At 40.3% G+C, this 21,401-nt stretch overlaps 1 protein-coding gene across 1 annotated transcript in view; it reads left to right on the top strand.

Annotated features, from left to right (window-relative positions):
• The window catches only part of LOC113598747 (translation initiation factor IF-2-like), a 153,127-nt gene that overhangs the window by 61,613 nt on the left and 70,113 nt on the right, over positions 1-21,401 (top strand). The window lies entirely within an intron of this gene.

Below are 21,401 nucleotides of genomic sequence, written 5' to 3'. Positions count from 1 at the left end.
ACAGTTAGTGACAACCAGGCATTGTCCTAGAGTCTTAAGGAAAATGATTTATTAACATTCAATGAAATGTTTTAGGAGTGTTTGAGAAGATGATTGGAAAGAGAGGAAGAGAAGCATTCTAACTAGGTAGAGGCTAACTATTTGGGTTGCGTGAACCAGAGTATAGACTGAAATAAATCCAGTTGAGTTAGGGCAAGGGGAAGGAGAGTATATCACCCATTGTTCTTAGATGAGTGAATTGAGATGCAGCTGGGAATTACCTTTTGTGTTGAAAGATGAAGGGTTCAAAATCATATGGGAGAAAGAAGAGTCTTGTATCTGAGAGTGAGAGAATGAGAATGATTAAAGAAGCCTAGAATAATGTGCAGGTAGGAGGGTCAGTGATGAGGCTTGTAGAGAAACAAGCCAGGAACAAATAGGGGCTAAATGCTAAGAATAAAAGAAGTGAAGACAAATCCTCCACTCTTGGCAATGTGAAGATTGCATGGCAAAAAGGTAGGAACAACCTAAGTGTGCATCAATAGACGCATGGATAAGCAAAGTGTGGTATATATATACAATAGAATATTATTCAGACATAAAAAGAGTGAAATTCTGATAAATTCATGGATAAACCTTGAAAACATTATGCTAAGTGAAATAAGTCAGACACAAAATGACAAATACTGTATGATGCACTTACATAAGGTACCTAGAATAGGCAAGTTTATAGAGACAGCAAGTAGAGTAGTGATTACCATGGGACTAATGGGGAGGAAGGAATAGGGAGTTATTTTAATGTGTACAGAATTTCTGTTTGGGATGATTATAAACTTACGGACAGAGATAGCAGTGATGGTTACACAACATGTGAATGTACTTAATGACTCTAAATTATGTACTTAAAAATGGTTAAAATGATAAATTTTAGATTATGTATATTTTACCAGAATAAAAGCAAAAGAAAAAAAGGTGCCCACAAATTGGACAATCTAGAAGAAATAGTTAAATTCCCTAAAATATACAGTCTTCCAAAACTAAATCAGAAAGCAATGGAAAATATGAACAGACCAATTACTAGTAATGAATCTGAATCAGTAATCAAACACTACCAAAATATAAAAGTCCAGGCACTAATGGATCCACAGGTGAATTCTACCAAACATTTAAAAAGAGATAGTAACTATTCTCCTCAAAGCTTCCAAATTCATTCTATGAGGCCAGCATTACTCAATACTAAAACTAGACAATGACACTACAAAAAAAAAAAAAAAAAAAAAAGGAAAGAAAGAAAGGAAGGAAGGAAGGAAGAAGGCCAGTATCCCTGATGAATATAGATGTAAAAATCCTCAACAAAATATTAGCAAACCACACTCAAAAACACATTAGGAAGATCATTCATCACAATCAAGTGAGATTTATTCTGGGGATACACAGATGGTTCAATATTCACAAATCAATCAACATGGTACACCACATTAACAAAACAAAGGATAAGAATCATATGATCATCTCAGTAGATGCAGAAAAAGCACTTGAGAAAATCCAACATTTTGGTATCCATTTACCAAAATCCATTCGTAGTAAAAACTCAACAAAGTAGCTTTAGAGAAAACATACCTCAATATAATAAAAGGCCGTATATAAAAAACCCACAGGTAATGTCATGCTCAATGATGAAAAACTGAACTTTTTTCTATGATCAGGAACAAGACAAAGATGTCCACTCTCAAACTTACTCAACATAGTCCTGGAAGTCCTAGCCACAGCAATCAGACAAGAAAAGGAAGTAAGAGGCACTCATATTGATAAGGAAGAAGTTAAACAGTCATGATTTGCCGAGGACATGATACTATACATACTATACCCTAAAGACTGCACCAAAAACCCACTAGAACTAATAAACAAATTTAGTAAAGTTATAGGATACAAAATTAATGTACAGAATTCCATAGTGTTTCTATACACTAATAGTAAAGAATCAAGAAAGCAATCCCGTTTACAATTGCACCATAAAGAATAAAATACCTAGGAATAAACTTAACTAAGGAGGTGAAAGACCTACACTCTGAAAAATTATGAAACACTGATGAAAGAAATTGAAGATAACATAAAGAAATGGAAAGATATTTCATGCACATGGATCAGAAGAACTAATGTGGTTAAAGATGTCCATACTACCCAAAGCATCTGTAGGTTTAATTCAATTTCTATCAAAATATCAATTTTTTTTTACAGAACTAGAACAAATAATCTTGAAATTTGTATGGAACCACAAAAGACCCCAAATAGGCAAAGCAATCTTGAGAAAGAAGAACAAAGCTGGAAGTATTACAATCCCATATTTTAAGATATACTACAAAGCTATAGTAATGAAAACAGTATGGTACTAGCATACACACACACACACACACACACACACACACACACACAGATCAATAGAATAGAGTAGACAGCCCAGTAATAAACTATGCTTGTATGGTCAATTAATCTAAGGAGGCAAGAATGTACAATGGGGAGAAAATAGTCTCCTCAATAAATGGTGCTGAGACATGCAAAAGAATGAAACTGGACCATTTTCTAACATCATCCACAAAAATAAACTCAAAATGGGTTAAAGACCTAAATGTGAGATCTGAAACCATAAAATTATTAGAAGAAAACATTGGCAGAAATCTCTTTGACATAGGCCTTAGCAACGTTTTTCTAGATAGGTCTCCACAAGCCACAGAAACAAAAGCAAAAATATTGAGACTATACCAAAATAAAAAAGCTTCTGCACAGCAAGGGAAACCATCAACAAAACAAAGAGGCAACCACTGATTGGGAGAAGGTATTTGCAAATGATATATACAGTATGGGGTTAATATCCAAAATATATAAAGAACACCAAACTCCCCCAAACAGTTTGATTAAAAATGAGCAGAGGACCTGAATGGGCATTTTTTTCCAAAGCAGACATACAGATGAGCAACAGACACATGAAAAGATGCTCAACATCACTCATCAGCAGGGGAATAAAGATCAAAACCACAATGAGATATCACCTCACACCTGTCATAATGGCTAAAATAACAAAGGTAAGAAATAACAAGTGTTGGCAAGGGTGTAGAGAAAAGGGAACCCTCACGCACTAATAATGGAAGTGTAGATTTGTGCAGCCACTGTGGAAACAGTATGGAGGTTCCTCAAAAAATAAAAAATGGAAATACTATAAGATTCAATAATTTCACTACTGGATATTTACCCAAAGAAAATGAAAACACTAATTTAAAAAGATACATGGACCCCTATATTTATTGCAGCATTATTTATAGTAACCAGAATATGGAAAAAAAACCTGTGTCCATTGTTAGATGAATGGATAGGGAAGATGTGAAATAGATGGATGGACAGATAGATAGATAGGTAGATAAATAGATATAATGGAATATTACTCAGTCATAAAAAAGGATGAGATCACACCATTTGAGGCAACATGAGTGGACCTAGCGGGTATAATGCTAAGTGAAATAAGTCAGTCAGAGAAAGACAAATACCATATGATGTCACTCATATGTATAATCTAAAAAAAAAACCCAAGTGAATAAACAAACAAAAAGCAAAATCAGACCTATAGATACAGAGAACAAACCAGTGGTTTCCAGAGGGAAGGGAGTTAAGGGGATTAGCAAAATGGGTGAAAGGGAGTGGGAGGTATAAGCTTCCAGTTATAATGGCATGAATAAGTCACAGGAATAAAAGTCACAGCATAGGGATTATCATCAATGATATTATAATAGTGTTTTATGACAGATGTTAGCTACACTTGTGGTGAGCAAAGCATAAGGTATAGAGGAGTTGAATCACTATGTTGTACATGTGAAACGAATGCAACATTGTGTGTCAAGTATTCGAAAAAAAATTAAAGAAAGACAATTAAAAAAACACGAATGAATGGCAGTTGAACAATGACTCTGAGATGATAGCATGAAGAACAAGATGGGTAGTGGTGGACTCTGAGAGATGTGGGAATTTGATGGTTGGTAAAGCTGATACCAAGGTCATAGACTGCATTCATATGGACCTGTAAGCTTTCTTTACTGGACATTGACTATTCCATTACCCCTAGTTAAGTACCATGTGAATGCATAGTTTGGGTCTAAAGAAGATGGGAAGGAGGACTGACAGAACAATATAACTTTATCATTGCTCCTGAAGAATAAAAAAATACACTGTGACAGTGAATCAGGAGGTTAGGGTGTGTGTGTGTGTGTGTGTGTGTGTGTGTGTGTGTGTGTATGAGGGAGAGAGAGAGAGAGAGAGGGAAAGAAAGAAAGACTATTCACTTAATGGTAGTAATAAAACCATTGGGTATACCAATACGAACAATAAACCAAAAGGCTGGCTGTTTTTGTGGAAAAAGTTCTAGATTAGGCAACCAGATCTGTGAGTGCCAGTTTTCTGTCTTAACTGTGTGACCTTGGATGAGTCACTTTGCCTTTGTGAATCTGTTCCCTAAATTGTCCTTTATTTAAATCCAAAATAAGGAAATTATTCACTTTATTTCTATTTTTTTGTAGTTATCCTTAAATTTTAGAATTCATACTTGTTCATTTTGTCCAATGTTGATACCCAAATCCAAAGGTGAATCTTCAGATCTTTGTTGTCATAGAGTTTGCCTCCCACTAAGGTGTTGAAAATACCAAATGCTGGCTTTGCCAGATCTATCTACTAACAAGAACATAAGCATGTGACAGAATCCTCACCTGCGGGTTTGAGGGGAAGTCGGCTGGATACAAAAAGGGCCCCTACCTGGCAGCAAGAGAAAAAAGAGGAGCAATGCTGCTATTCCTCATCTAGCCCACTCTTCTTCAGTAGGGTACTGTTAACGGCTGGAGCAGCCATCTTGCAAATATGAAGGGACACATTGGAAATCCCAGTCAAAACCCTGACGACTACGAGTGGAAATTCAGTAAGAGCCTAGATCCTCTGAGTCATTTCTGAGCTACTGAAAAAAACCTTGAACTGTCTATCTTGGAATTTCTTGTAATGATCCCCATTATATAAGCCACTTTTGGTTGGGTATTTTGCTTTTTCCAGCCAAAGATATTCTACACGATGCAATCCACTTCCTGAAAAATGTAAGAACCTTATAAAATAGAAACAATTCAAAAGTGACTACAACACACCTCCATTAAATCTACAAATCTGCTCCTTTGTGTACCTACACCCTGCTTCTGTTCTGCTACAGTGGATGACTGTCCATGCTCCTGTATAAAGGCTACCCCTCCATTTGTGCGTGAATGCCATCCTTTTCTGCTTGCTCAAGGATATCAGTCTCTTTCCTCATTGTCAGCTTTTTATTCACTTCTGATTATTCTGATCATCACACAAATAGAGGGTAATATATAAACCACATCTTCTTTATCCATTCATCAGTTGATGGACATTTAGTTTCTTTCCATAATTTGGCTATGGTTGAAAGTGCTGCTCTAAACATTGTGGGGGAGGGGGCAGCAATGTGAATGGAACTGGAAGGTATTATGCTGAGTGAAATAAGTCAGTCAGAGAAAGACATATATCATGTTTCACTCATGTGGCACTTGAGAAACTTAACAGAAGACCATGGGGGAAGGGAAGGGGAATAAAATAGTTACAAACAAGAAGGGAGGCAAACCATAAGAGACTCTTAAATACAGAGAGCAAACTGAGGGTTGATGGGGGGTGGAGGAGAGGGGAAAGTGGGTGATGGGCATTGAGGAGGGCACCTGTTGGGATGAGCACTGGGTGTTGTATGTAAGCGATGACTCTACCCCCCAAAACCAAGAGCACACTGTATACACTGTATGTTAGCCAAATTGACAATAAATATATATATATATGTGTATATATATATATATATATATATAGAGAGAGAGAGAGAGAGAGAGAGAGAGAGAGAGTAATATCTTCCATTCAAAACAGAGCAGAACAAAACAATAAAAATCTGCTTGACTTCCTTTCCCATTACAGTCACTACTCCATTTTCTTACCAATGCACCAAAATTCTTTGAGATACCCATCTATACTTCATATTCTCCACTTGACTTTCTCCTCTCTTAAGCCCCCTCCATTCAGGCGTTTTTCTTGGCCACTCTTCAGGGACACTTATCAAAGTCACCAATGACTTCCGTGTCACCAAGTCCAATAGCTATTTCTCAGTTCACGCGTTGTTACTTTCTCTTGGAAACATTTTATTCACTTGACTAACTTTACCCATCTCTTCTGTCTTTCTACATACTGGGGCTCCTTCTCAATCTGCTTTGAGAGTTCCTTTCAACTTCCTGAGCAGTATTCAGAACTCTCAGGGATCACTATTCAGAACTCTCCATTTACATTCCCCAGGTGATTTTCTTTCATTACATTCCATCACTACAATGGTGAATCCCAAATATCTTGGATGAGAATGACAGCTCAGTATATCCGACTGTCTAGTAGACATCTAGGTTTAGTTGTCTAAGGGGCATTTCAAATTTAACATTGTTGAAAGCTGTACTCTTTATTTTCCCCTTCTAACTGCTTTTCTCATTCCTCATCCTCAGCAAATGGTCTGGCCAAAACCTTGGAGTCATCCTTGATGCATTTTCAAAAAATTTACATTCTATATCGAGTCAACCAGCAAATGCCTCTTGGTGCCACTTCTACTGTTATCTTCCTTGTCCAGACCACTATCAACTCTCACCCATATTATTGCAACAGATCCTCAGCCACTTAAAGATTGAATCTGGCTATGAGTAAATTGTTAAAAAAAAGTACTCTCTTCTTGGCCTAGAATTGTCCAGATAGCGGAGGGTACTTAATACCACAAGAAAGTACGGAGGCCAGCTGGATGTAAGATCTCTTTCCCAGCATAATCACAAGGATTTCCAATTGCTTCTCTTTCCTGACATTGTTGTCCTTCCCCCACGTAAGTGAGTGAAGACCGTAAATGCTGGATCTACATTTTGGGTTTCCTCAAAGATGGCTCCTGATTCTTAACACTACTTCACTAGGACAGGCATGTGACCTCCTGTTATTCTCTCCACGTTTACAGTGCTACAGAGGATGTGCCAAAGATTGTCTTGGTTTGACCTTGATTTCTCCCACTTTAATAAACCTGAGGGAATCGTAAATTGCAGGGAGCAGCAGGCAGCCATAACCTGACCCTTGCTTGGTCCCTCGCAGAGCAAAATACTGTGGCACTCATTAAATATTCAGCAATCTATTCCCAGTTTAAAACAAACAGAGTTGATCTGTTCAGACCATCTAGTGGGTCTTTGTTACAACTGAAGAATGACTTTCCGGCTTCATTAAACATTTAGGCTATTTCTTGGCTTGGTGTAGCTGCCGTAATCGTGACAGCAGATCGAGTGTGGCCATGTAGACTCTCTTTAATGCAAGGAAACTTCCATTATATTCTTACTGATGATCTTTGGCAAAGATGACAGGAGGGGAGATGGAAGCATCAGAAAGCTAAGTACAGAAAACATCCCAGAAAATTGGCATGTGTTCTCAAGAAACAAGTGTTAGAGCTATCTAATGTGTGGGATGTTTGATGATAACATCATTACCACTTATTTGTTTTGAAATGCCTTCCCTTGCTCCTTAGTCTGGATGAAAGTACAAGGGAAGTTTTAGCTAAAACCATTCCTAAACTCCTGCCAGTATTGTTACTAATGATGACCTAAAAGATACTACAAATGTAAGCTCTTCCAGTACCTTCAACTTGCTGCTTTGCATTTACAGCAGTTTGGTCCTCCATCAATAAATATTTTTTATTTTGTCATATTAATTGTTTTAAGAGCCCATCTCTGGTTATGGTTATCAACTTCTGCTTTTGTAGCATGTGTTCAGATGTCCTCAAGTAAGTGTTGAGTCTGTTGGGAATTCAGAGAACCCGTATTCCCATTGAGGTGGTTGAACGATAAAAATGGGAACTACTATATATATTTGTGAAGTGCTTTAAAGTTGTGCTACTTTTTAAAAAAAAATTTTTAATGTTTATTTATTTTTGAGAGAGAGAGAGAGAACACAAGTGGGGGAAGGGCAGAGAGGGAGTGAGACACAGAATCTGAAGCAGGCTCCAGGCTTCGAGCTGTCAGCACAGAGCCTGATGTGGGGCTCAGACTCATGAACCGTGAGATCATGACCTGAGCCAAAGTCAGATGCTTAAGCAATTGAGCCACCCAGGCGCCCTGTGCTAGCTACTTAAAAAAAAAAAATTATGAGACACCTTTACATTTTTCTTCCATCCCCCCAAACCAATGAAAATTTAAAACATTAAATATGAATTCATTGTAAATATAAGGTAAAAAAATTTTGTTTTCCTTATGTGTTCTCTCTCATCCATCAACCTGTTCTAGCCTTGTAGCTTCCTCCTCATGCTGCCTGAGAACCAACGTCTAAAAGTCTTTGTTGCATATCCCCCACTGCTTCATGTTTTGCTCAAACTCTGCCTGGGAGCAGTGGCTTTTTATTGGTTTTAATGTAGTTTGTCATAGAACACATTTCACGGGATAACTCTCAGCTTTGGTGTAATTCTTCTGCATTCTTCTGGTCCTTAAATACCATTTAGTCATGAAATTTCAAGCTGAATCTGATCTCAGGGATTGTCTATCTAACGTACTTATTTTATGGATGTGAATCTAAGGTTTAGACAGGCAACCGGCCCAGCCTTGAAGATTGTTTCAGCTCCTTCTCAGTTTTCTCAACCTATTTTCTTTCCCCTGGGTTAAGATTTTTCCTATTTGTTGACCTTAATGATGTTCCACTTTGTTCCACTTACCATGACCTTTTTCAGGGTATGCCTTTCTGGGTTATACACATCTTTCTTCCCTTCTGTTGTATCTCCCCAGCTCCAGCTCCATCATTTTGTGTGTGGGTCGGGGGTGAGAGGAGGTTTGACTTTTTATACCCACATCTTGTCATCTTCTGCCTTAAACACATCTATCTATCTATCTATCTATCTATCTATCTATCTATCTAGAGAGCTGGAGAGAGGGGCAGGCTGGGGGAGAGAGAATGAGAGAGAGAAAGAGAGAGAGAGAGAGAGAGAGAGAGAGAGGAAGAATCTTAAGAAGGCTCCACTCTCAGTGCAGAGCCTGATGTGGGGCTCAATCCCACAGCCCTGGGATCATGATGTGGGCTGAAATCAAGAGTTGGAGGCTGGACACTCAACTGACTGGGCCACACAGGCACCTGTTAAACACATTTATTAAACCAAGAACAAAAAGTATATAAACAATGTCCCACTTCCCATGAGTGTAGAATCAAGAAATGTGTTGAATCTTTGTCCTCATATAGCTGGCTACAAAGTTTTCTATCTATCAGATCTCCATACCTTGTTTCCATTTTTGCTTCACACCCAGCAAGGAGCCCAACACCAGGCTCACGCTAAAGCCTGTTTGATCAAGACAGGAGCCCAGATCTGGAGCTGGCCTCTTAACCAACTGAGCCCCCCAGGCGGCCCCACCATACCCTATTTGTATGAGCCATATGTAACTAACACACAGAAAGTTGCTACTAAGAAACTGCGCAAGTTTCCTCCTGCTTCCTTCGGTTAATGTCCAATTTTACCATTTAGATTTTATTCTTTCTACTTAATGCTTGTGTCACAGATTTTTTTTTCACATTCTATCTAAAGTATGTGGCAAAAATATTCACTGGCTCAGCTCCCATGCATACATCTTCAGTAAAGTCCCTTTTTTCCACTTTCTTTTGTGGTTTTGCATTTTGCTTTGTTGACTCTTGCTTCAGATTCTCTGGGTTAAGATCCAAATGGCAAGCCAGAACACCAATTTCTTCATTTGCATGGAGACATAAAATGTCTAGAATCAGCATCCCCTTCCCTGTACAGAATTGGCTAAACCTCACATACCTGGCCCCTTGACTAACTTTTTTTAGACTTTGGGCTGAACAAAAATTTCCTGAGCATGTTATTCCTGCTGTCAGATTACGCTACAATGAAGTAAAGTACATTAGCCACATTCCAGGCCCAGGGCTGTACCCTGGTCATTGTGATAGGGCTTTGCCAGCTCCGGGCACATGATGTGAAATAAGAGACCCTTAGGTGTTTATTTAAGTGGATCTATTTTAATTTTCAAATTCCTAACAACATTTTCCCAATGAATATTTGGGTTCCTTATTTCCTTTTTGCTTGATTTCTTTCCCAGTATATTTATTAGCTTCCCTCCAGCAGTGTGTTTTCTAGTTCTTAACTCCTGTACCTCCTTTAAAGGACTTATTCTGAGTTTATCAAAATACATAGCAGTTCCTGGATCCAGTATTTAGTGCTGTCTGTGGTCTCCAGTTTTGCATATTCTCCTTATTTGCCTTTACCGTGAACACTTGCTGGCTCTCCTTGTTTCATCGTGCTCTTCATCCTGCTCTTTGTAACCTGTCTGCCCTCCATCTGGACGAAGACTCTGGGCATAAAGGAAGTGGTCTCAGGTTTCATGGCACAACAGCAACCTTGCCCTCCACTTATCTGGTTTCCGAAGCACATGTCCGCTTTCAGTCAGCAACTTAGAACATCACCTAGAACTGCAGCAGGCTTCTACACCAGCCACTGGAGTCTACCAGCTTCTAACCAAGCTTGCCACAGGGAAGTGCCATTTGGTCTGAGGCTCCTGCTGGTGCTTCAACTTCCTCCGCTTGACCAGAAGCCAATGGACTTGAACCACGATGGTTGGTTTGAGGTGGTTTTATTAGTGGCCACTGGGAGAACTCAGTGTCATGGAGGCCACTTCCCTACTCCCTGCAAATCAGCCATCAGGGCATCTCCCAGCATGTGGCTCAGTGTCGCCTCTATGAGATTATGTGTGAGAAGTGCCCTTTAGGATTCACCGTTAGCACTTCCGTTGCATGTTGTCTTCCATTGTTTCACAGCTGATCGTGGAGTTGCTCATCTCCCCTCTTGTGCCCTCATTAGATGATAAATTCCAGGCATGCAGGCCCCGACTTACTCATCTCCACATGCCTCCCGCCTACAGCACTGTGTCCAGGGAGGAGTGGAAGAAAATGTCTGTAAAAGGAATTTCATGGAACTGTGATTGAGAACATACAGAATCTTTTAGGGGTGGTCATGCATCGTTAGGCTAGCAAAGGACCTTTCTGTAGCCGTGAGAGGTTTGGAAATCTGTTCTCAAGTTCTTGTAGCAGGGGACACATCATGTTTTGCAAAAGTATTTAAAGGAAAGGAGACTGCGTGTTCTGATTGAGCCATCTGAGGATATACACATGCAAAAGGCAGGAGTTGATGCAGGGAAGCAAAACCCCCCCGTCTTGCTTCATCCTCAACCATCCCCTTTCTCTCTGTTTTCCCCCAAGTCCCCAGTTTGAGCTAATCTTCTTAGGGGAACTTTTTAGCCCTGTTTAATCAGGAGACAGGAAATGTGAGGTGGAGAGAGGAATTTACAGGGGGAGGCATGACATTCTGAAAACTCTGTATGTTCTTTGAAATATATTAAAATACAGATTCGCATTTTCGGACCCAAAATATCCGGGTTGCCTTGAAGGAGGATTAGGAGTGTCACAGCAGGGATGCAAAGAGAAAGATTCAACATCCACCCTTTGACATCTAGAGGAGGGCTTCTGGGTCGCAGAAAAGCATTCGTTTTGAAAGTCAAGTTTTGTGGCGAGAGAATTTCTTTAGCACCTGTCAAGAGCCATCCTGCGGACTAGATCATAATAAAAGGCAGGGATAGAGAGAAGTCAGCGTATGACAGAAGGTAGGTGGCATGTGTGAAAGAGAAGAGAAAATGAGGAGAAGCAGGCAGTGAGGCACGGTGTCGTAACCACCCCTCTTTGGGCTGATGTCCGAGCAACCAAGGTGAATTGGCGGAGACAAAAGTAAAGGGCTTTGTGCCCTGAACGTTCTGGATCCCTGGGAGGTTGGCAACATCGCCTGTTGGCACATCTACCAAGGCTCACCCCTGAAGGAGAAGTTGTCGTGACAGATGGGCCCGAGGCGGCGCCCAGAGCTCCACAGCCTACCAGGCAGTTTGCAGGGAGCCAGAGGTCCCTGAGAGGCCCACTGCAGAAATTCAGAGATCTGGGGAGGACTGCCTGGAGGCGGAGGTCAGGAGGAAGAAGCTGCAGAGGAAGGGGAAGTGGCCAGCACGCTGGAGCCTGGTGGCAGATGGTAGAATGCTGTTCCCAGCGGGCAGGTGGATGGGCCCATTGAGCCTCAGCAGTCACTGGTGTAGGGCCCAGACCAGATCTTTACTGTGACCACGGCCTGGCCCCTGGAAGGAAGGTGAGAGATAGATCAGCTAGAGGAGAAGAGTGCCTTTAGTTAGTGAAGCCATTCGCACATTGAAGCCATGTGGGGTAAATAGTACTTTTATTTTGTGTCTGAAGACGCTGCGGCTCCAGAAGTTGAGGTGATTTACCCAAATTCATCCAGGGGCCAGCAGACTCCGGTCAGGATTCAGCACTCACCCCCAGCAGTGCAACCAGGTGCTGAGCATCACTTTCTCTGCTCCATTGAAGCTTTTGATGTTTTCTGGTTTCTACTTTTAGCTGTCTTGCTTAATTTGGAAAGATGCCCAGAATTCCTCCCAGATGCACACCCCAAACAAGTAAAATGCAACGTGGCTTGGTACTGTGGTAATGACTCAATCAATTACCTTAAAAATTTTTTTTAAAGTTTATTTATTTTTGAGAGAGAGAGAGAGCACGAGCGAGGGAGGGGCAGAGACAGAGAGGGAGACACAGAATCTGAAACAGACTCCATGCTCTGAGCTGTCAGCACAGAGCCCGATGAAGGGCTTTAAGTCAGAGAAAGGTGAGATCATGACCTGAGCCGAAGTCAGATGCTTAACCGACCGAGTCACCCAGGTGCCCCATCAATCAGTTACCTTTTAATAAAAATGCTGCAGTAATTCCAAAAAACAAAAAACAAAAAAACAAAAAAAAAAAAACCCCAAACTCCACATGGGACAAAAGTGGTTATTGGGGGAATCCCTTGATGAGTTCTCTCAGTTGATTTTATGACTCACTTATTTGGAGCTTATTGGATTTACATTTTATATTCCAAACTCAAAAGGAAATCGTTAAACATAGCAGAATGTTGAATGTTCACACTTCATGCCTTTTCCATTTTTCTTTGTTTTTCATGTGGTCAGAGCCTGTGATAAAGACCTATCACAGTACCTATATTTTTCTCATTAACCAATGTAGAAACTCTGTTGCTTAATCGGGATTTTGTCATATTTTACATTTCAAGTTTTTCTTGGGAGTTAAAAAAATATATACGCTTGTCATCAGACAAAGCCAACACAGAAAGAGGTGGCAAAGGAGTTAGCGCGTGTGGCCTGAGTGGGAGGCACCTGTGGTCTGACTGAGGTCAGGGGAGCTTAGAGAACTGGGTATGGCAGCTCATCCCAGGCCAGTACACAGACCCCCCGCTCCCCACCTCCTCTCCACCAGCATTTGCCCAGTAAGTTCAGCCGCAAAGTAGGTGACACTGGAAGTGGAGGGAGGTGCGTGGTGACTGTACACAAGTGTGATTAAAAGCCACTCCTGGGGCGCCTGGGTGGCGCAGTCGGTTAAGCGTCCGACTTCAGCCAGGTCACGATCTCGCGGTCCGTGAGTTCGAGCCCCACGTCAGGCTCTGGGCTGATGGCTCAGAGCCTGGAGCCTGTTTCCGATTCTGTGTCTCCCTCTCTCTCTGCCCCTCCCCCGTTCATGCTCTGTCTCTCTCTGTCCCAAAAAAAAAAAAAAAACATTGAAAAAAAAATTAAAAAAAAAAATAAAATAAAAGCCACTCCTTTTATTCTGTCTGGAGACAAAATAGCTTCCTAGATCAAATGTTTATGATTTGAACTTGAAATGTCATTGGTGGAATATGTATTTTGCTTACAAATGAGACTAAGGGAGTTGTATGGAGGCTTCCGTAAGTCAGACATAGGGGTTTGGGAATGTATTGACCCCTATCAAAGTACAATAAACTTGACATTAATAATTCCTTGCTGGGTTTTTTGAAATTTCTTAACTTTTATTTAGATTTGAAAATATTGGGAAGGACTAAAATGACATATGTAGTGCTGGACTGTATTTGTCCTTGGGTACCCACATGACATGTAGCATCTGTGCTCCATGGCCAGACATACTGCTCCACCTGGGTTTTAAAATACAGGGAGCAGAGTGGGGTGCCTGGGTGGCTCAGTCCAGCTTAAGTGTCCAGCTTCAATTCAGATCATGATCTCATGGTTCGTGGGTTCGAGTCCTGCGTCAGGCTCTGTGCTGACAGCTCGGAGCCTGGAGCCTGCTTCGGATTCTGTGTCTTCCTCTCTCTCTGCCCCTCCCCAACTCATTTGTGCACGCACACGCTCTCCTTCTCTCTCTCAAAGATAAATAAACATTAAATAATAATAATAAAATAAAATATGGGGAGCAGAGTTTGGTAAACGCCTTGGCTGGACATTAAAGTAAGACAGTAAGACTTCATATCGTGATCCCAAAAGGATTAAATCCACATCACTAGGGAGTTCAATTTAATGAGTCTTAGAAAATAGATGATCACCTTTCTTAAGGAAATGTATAGCATCCTTCTAATACATGCAAATTCAACAGAAGTTAGAATATACCAGGATTTCTCATTTAGCTGATTTTTTATTTAACGTAATTTCAAACAAATTTAGGCATATGATAATTACAGCAGGATTGCAACAGTTTTATAGAAATTGAGAATTATAGAATTGTGAATTAGGAGACAAGAGAAAAAAAATTCTCACACATCCCCCTAAGAGCTAACATCATTTTGGTGTGTTAATCATTGATTCCTCAGCTGACCCCCCACATGGGAATCACCTGGGAAGCTTGTTACAGTGCAGATCTCAGGTTCCTTCTCTGAGTCAGAGTCACTGCAGGTAAGACCCCACAAATTTATATTTTTAACAAGCTCCCAGGGTTGATTCTGATTTGCAGCTGGGATATTAGCTTGTTTAGCTACTCAGGGGATAGTTTTACCACCAGTTCATCTGGAGGGCTCATTCCAGGCTTTGTACACAGATCACCTCTGATGAAGGCAATGGGAAGCCACTAAAGGCTCCAAGCAGGAGGTGACCCAATCTTATTTGCTTTTAAAAGCTTATTCTGGAATCAGTTCATATGAGGGGAGGCAGACTTGGATTCAGGGGGACTGATTATGAAACATGGTGGACACAGCTGAGGCATATTTAGAAGGTGGATTTGGTAGAACCTGGTGATGACTGAATTTCACAAGGAAATAGCAAGACATCTTCTAGACTCAGGGAATAATATAGATGGTAAAGACTACTCATGGAGATAGGGCACACAAGAACTTTATTTCTCTCAAATACTTTTTATTATAATTTATTATTTTTCTCTCAAATACTTTTATTAAATTTTCTCTCAAATTATTGAGAGAAAATATAATTTATTTATAATTTCTCTCAAATACTTTTCCAAAAGGTGGTATTTAAATAATGTATTTTAGTTTAGGCAAAATATAACTGCCATTATATTATAATGAAATCTTTAAGAGGGAAAAGTAGTAACTTCACAGTGGAGAAATCAGGTAGACTTCACCTTAACCAAGAGATCCAAATTAATGTCACCAGGAATGACACATATCCATACCATGTACCCCTGATGTGATGCAGTGAGAAGGGCAGAGCATCACATCTGGGGTATTCTTACCAAAAGTACATAACCTTGTTTCTGTAATGAGAAAACCTCAAACTAAAAATGAGGGACATTCTACAAAATAACGGGCCGGTCCTCTTCAAATGTGTCAAGGGCAATGGAAGGCAAAGAAAAAGAGGCACTGTCATTAACAGAAGACTAAGGAGACATGACAGCCAAATAAAATGTGGAGCCTGGGACAGAAAAAGGATATTTAGTGGGAAAACTGACAAAATTTGAATAAGGTGTGTAAGTTATTTAATAGTGTTATAGCGTGTGATGGTCCCCAGGTTTTGATAATTATACTATGATTATGGAAGATGTTAGATTTAGGGAAATCTGAGTGAAGGGCGTATGTGTTTTCCGCTACTTTAGCCACTTTTCTGTTTATCTAAATTACAAAGTTAAAAAATTACAAACAACATTCATTTTTGTAACAATTAAAAAATATAGAGTAAAAGACACCTTTAAAGGGTTTACAGCTTCTGTGATAAAGTCACTGGTGCTTGAAACAATGTGTATGTAGAGTACAAAATCTATGTGAATTGGTTCCAGTTCCTGTGTGTCTAGTAATTTTCCTCTTCACTAGTTTGGACTGGTTTAGGCTACAAAACCTCTGTATTTCCACTATCTTCATCATTGGTCTCAGCTGAACCTTTTGATATTGTGGGATTCCTGGGGGTAAATTCCTGTGTGACAGGTGAGGCCACATAACAGCACTCCTAGGCTGAAACGCTGAGATCAAGAGTGAAAGGCAAACTGTCCGCAATATCTATTCCTTAATTTCCCTTCTGGAAACATCTCTTCCCAGAACTACCTTCCTACTCTGACCATTCTCTCCCTCACTGAGTAAACCTGAAACCCACTTTAACCCACTTGTTATCCCTCACAGCTATGGAGGGATAACTTGGAAATAGCAAAATCAACTCACAAGTTCAGGTGTTAACAAGCAAGGAAGCCCCTCCTAGTTTTCTTCCCTCTCAAAAGACATTTGCATTTAACAACTATCCGGGATGAACTGGAGGGAATTTTACACTCTGAGGCAAGACCAGAGCAGTGCAGAGCTGGGTGGGGAGTTGCCAGTGTTTCTGGAGTCATTCAGGTACGTGAAACTTCTGGAGCTAAGATTGCAGGGATCTTTGCACTCTGGAACTGGCCTGTTGTAGGGCCAACACCTAAATGTCCTGGGAGAAGTAACATGAGGTTACCTGTGTTAACTTCCATTGTTTTTGCCAGAATTGAGGCTTGTTATGTTTTGATGCTGACCTTGTTTTCAAGTTAACCTTGGTTTGACTCTCTCTTCCTTTGATACTTACCAACACCATTAATATTTTGGGACCAGAGAACAGTATTATATTTTCATTGCCAACTCAAATGTAAATCGTGTTCTAAATCCCATATTAAAAATAAATTTTTTTAATGTTTATTTATTTTTGAGAGAGACAGAGACAGAGTGTGAGTTGGGGAGGGGCAGAGAGAAAGGGAGACAGAATCCGGAACGGGCTCCAGGCTCCAAGTTGTCAGCACAGAGCCTGACGCGGGGCTCGAACTCACAAACCGTGAGATCATGACCTGAGCTGTAGTGGGATGCTCAACCGACTGAGCCACTCAGGCACCCCTCTAAATCCCATATTACCATTAAGGTAGTTTGTTTACAATTCCTAGTGTTATTTGGCATTAACCTCTCCCACAAATGGCCATCAGGACATTTTCTCTTGAACAGTAGAGATGGTGATAGCTTTCTTAGTTGTTTACCCAGCATTATATGAAGCCTCCTTGCCTTTGTGTCCCCTGCCTGCCTTCAGCTGATGCAGTAAAGAGTCTGCCCGAGGCCCTGGGCTTCTTAGCAGAGAGAAGCCTGGCAAGTGGATTCAGGGCATTATTTGCAGGACCGGTACCAGAGTCTGAGCCTTAGGAGCAGACTCAGGAGAGGGAGAGCTGTGCCCCGAGAGCTGAACTCTGACTGCTCAAAATAGTCCTCATAGTCTTTGTCCTCCAAGCCCGAACCTGATAAGCAAGCTTTAATCTCAATTGCTCCCTGTCACCTGCCTTTTACTTGACACTGCAATTCTCCAGGTGGCTATTCCTGGAGGGTGCTTATCCAGAGATTCATTTCTTCCTTTTTATCTCACTGCCAATGTTAACTTTGACTTTATGGAAGTATAATTTATAAGCCATAAAATTCGCCATGTCAAGTGTGCAATTCAAGGACTTCTTTTGTAGAAGTAAGAACTTTTTTACTGGGTTGTGCATCCATTGCTGCAATCCAGTTTTAGAACATTTCAGCATCCTAGCAAAATTCCTTTATGTCCGTCAACCCCCAACTCCAGGCAACCTCTTATCTATGTTCTTCTGTGTTAATAGAGTGTTAATATAGACCTTTTTTTTGCATTTCATAGAAGTGGAATAATATGGTATGTGGTCATTTGTGTCTGGCTTCTTTAACTTAGCATAATGTTTTTGAGGTTCTTCCATGAGGTAAGCAGGTCAGTGCTGATGGCAGGTTCCTACTACCCCAACCTCAAAATTCCTTAAAGCTGCTAAGACCACCTGCTCGTTAGGTGGTCCTCCCACTTCTCTTCCTGTTCCCCTAACGTCAGTTTTCCACGTTATTGGGTCTGATCTGTTCTTCTCCCTGCTCAGCATGGATGACCTCACCTGGGCTCAGCTGCCTGGCCCTGCCCTCTCCAGTCCACCTCACCACATTCAGGTCTTGTTCAAATGATACTTCCTTAAAGGGGTCCTCTCTGACCTCCTTGACTAAAATAACATCATTTGTCCTGAACTATTAGCTTGCCCTGCTCTGTTTCTTCATAGTTTATTAATTCTTTAAATTATATTTTCTGTTTATCTTTAAAAATATTTTTGAGTTATAATTGCCATATAACATTAGTTTCAAGTGTACGTGATTCAATAGATGTTTACATTGCAAAATTATCACCACAGTAAGTCTAGTTAATACCCATTATCATACTAACATATATATTTTTTTCCTTGTGGTAAGAACTTTTAAAATCTACTTTCTTAGCAGCTTTCAAATATACAGTGCAATGTTATTAACTATAGTCTTCATGCTGTTCATTATATACCCAGGACTAACTTATTTTATGACGAGAAGTTTGTGTTTGTTGACCACCTTCACCCATTCTGCACCCTCTGCCTTCCACCCCATCTCTGGCAACCACCAATCTGTTCTCTGTATCTGTGAGTTCATTTTTTCTTTTTAAAGATTTCACTATTAGGGGTGCCCGGGTGGCTTAGTCAGTTAAGTGTCTGACTTCAACTTGTTAATGATCTCACCGTTTGTGAGTTTGAGCCCTGCATCGGGCTCTGCTCTCAGCACAGAGCCTGCTTCAGATCCTTTGTCCCCCTCTCTGTCTTAGGCTGTGGCGGGCTTAGGTGATAGATACACTCCAGAGGTTAATAGGACAAAAAATTGAGAAGCCGTGCTTCTAGAGGATTTAGGGAATGGATGCCAGTGGGTGGTCGGCAACCAGAAGCTAGTAAAAAAAGATCTCTGAAATAATGAAAAGAGTTATTCCATCCTGAAGCCCTTTTTGAACAATTGGTATGTGGTGACCTTGGAATGTACTTTCTCAGGTAATGTCTCATCATCATTGATACATAGTCAAGACATTAGTTATGTCTAAGGATAAGAGGAATATTAAGTTAAAGTAAAATCATATTATTAGACATGATTTTATAAGGAGAGCTGAGAGAGTGCCTGGAAGTGGTTGGGGGCAGTCGTTTACTGTATGGTATGTGGGGATTGTCATTAGGTGTTATCATGTAAGGGAAAGGCTTACTAGTAGAGTGAATACGTAAGCTTGAATCAAGGCCATAGTGAATTCAAGGATAGTAGAATAAGAATAATGAAGGTTAATGAGAGCCTTGGTGAGCTAATGTTCATTAAGGCAAGGCTTCCTCCTCCAAATAAATGGATGAGTAGGTGTTCAGCAGCGATATGGGCAGTTTGTACTAGATACAGCTAGTGCTCTTGGTTGGATGAAAAGACTAATGGTTTCGTTAACTACTAGTACTGGAATGAGTGGGATGGGTGTCCCTTGAGATAGAAAGTAGACTAAGGATGCTTTTGTTTTGTGACGCAAACCGTTAATTACTGTCCCTACTTAAGGTGGAATGGCTATTCCCAGATTCACTGAAAGTTGTATGGTAGGTGTAAATGAGTGTGGTAGTAGGCCCAGGGGTTTGCTGGGTCAATAAAAGGATGAGGAATAGAATATTAGGGTTCAGTTTTGTCCTTGATTTTGTCCTATGATTATGGATAGTTATTATTTGTTTTTTTTTTTAATATATGAAATGTGTTGTCGGATTGGTTTCCATACAACACCCAGTGCTCATCCCAAAAGATGCCCTCTTCAATACCTATCACCCACCTTCCCCACCTTCTCACCCCCCATCAATGCTCAGTTCTCAGTTTTTAAGAGTCTCTTATGCTTTGGCTCTCTCCCACTCTAACCTTTTTTTCCCTTCCCCTACCCCATGGGTTTCTGTTAAGTTTCTCAGGATCCACATAAGAGTGAACACATATGGTATCTGTCTTTTTCTGTATGGCTTATTGGATAGTTATTATTTGGTCTGATGTTAACTGACTTAGTCATTGTTTGATAGCAATTAGACAGTTGTTGATTAGCTGGTTAGGTATAGGGGACATAACGAATAAAACTTTAATAGATAACCCTATCATTATTGGGGTACTGAAAGAGGCACATAGATTTTCATTTACTTTTTCTCTCAAGAGGTGAGGTACTCCAGTGTCGTCGTCGTTTTTAATTCTGAGCTTGATGGGTAGTAATGTTTTGAAATGTTTAGTTGAAATATAACAAATAGGGTTATAATGATTGATATGAAGGTGATAAATTATGTTGATGTGTCTAGTTGTGGCATATCATTAAAAAGAGGCTTAAACTCTGTCTTTAACTTATAAGGTTAATGCTATTTAGCTTCTTAATGACATTACAGTACAGTTGCAGATCATTTTTCTAAGTGTTTTAGTGGCATTAATTCAGGAATGATTGGTATAAAACTGATTTAACCCACATATTTCTGAGCACTGCCCATAATATAGGCCTGGATGTATAGGTATTCTGGTTGATTTAATTGTCTGGAGATGGCATCTATTTTTAGGCCTAGAGAGGGATGGATCATGAGTGTAAGATGTCTGCTAATGAGATTAATATTTGGATTTTTATTTCTATGCAAAAACAACTTGGTTGTCAACCTTTACTCGTTGTAGTTCTCCTGGTGTTAGGTGTTGTGTGGGGATCAAAGTTTAAGAAGTCAAAGAAGTCAAGAAATAGAAGTCACAGTTTAAGTCTTCATAGTCTGTATATTCATAGCTTCAGTATCATTGATGGCCCATAGTTTTTACAGTTAGTGAGGGGTTGTTGATCTCAATTAGGATTAGGATAGTCGCTGGTAGGATAGTCTATATTGTTTCTACTTCTTGTACACCTATTGTATTTAGGTTAATTTAGCTGTTAATATTAGTGAAATGATATAAAGAACTAGAGAGCTGATTAAGAAGATGATTATGTATGGTTGTTAAAGTGTAGGAGTTCTTCTATGATGGGGGATGTTGTACCTTAGAAGCCTAGTTGAATGGATATGCCATGGAGATATAAAGAACCTACACCCAGGAGAGCCCGGGTGGCTCAGTTGGTTGAGCATCTGACTTTGGCTCAGGTGATGATCTCCCAGTCTGTGGGTTCAGGCCCCACATTGGGTTCTGTGCTGACAGCTCAGAGCCT

This window comes from Acinonyx jubatus, chromosome B2 (assembly GCF_027475565.1).
Source record: "Acinonyx jubatus isolate Ajub_Pintada_27869175 chromosome B2, VMU_Ajub_asm_v1.0, whole genome shotgun sequence".
Classification (NCBI taxonomy): domain Eukaryota; kingdom Metazoa; phylum Chordata; class Mammalia; order Carnivora; family Felidae; genus Acinonyx; species Acinonyx jubatus.
This window is presented reverse-complemented; position numbering and strand designations above follow the sequence as displayed.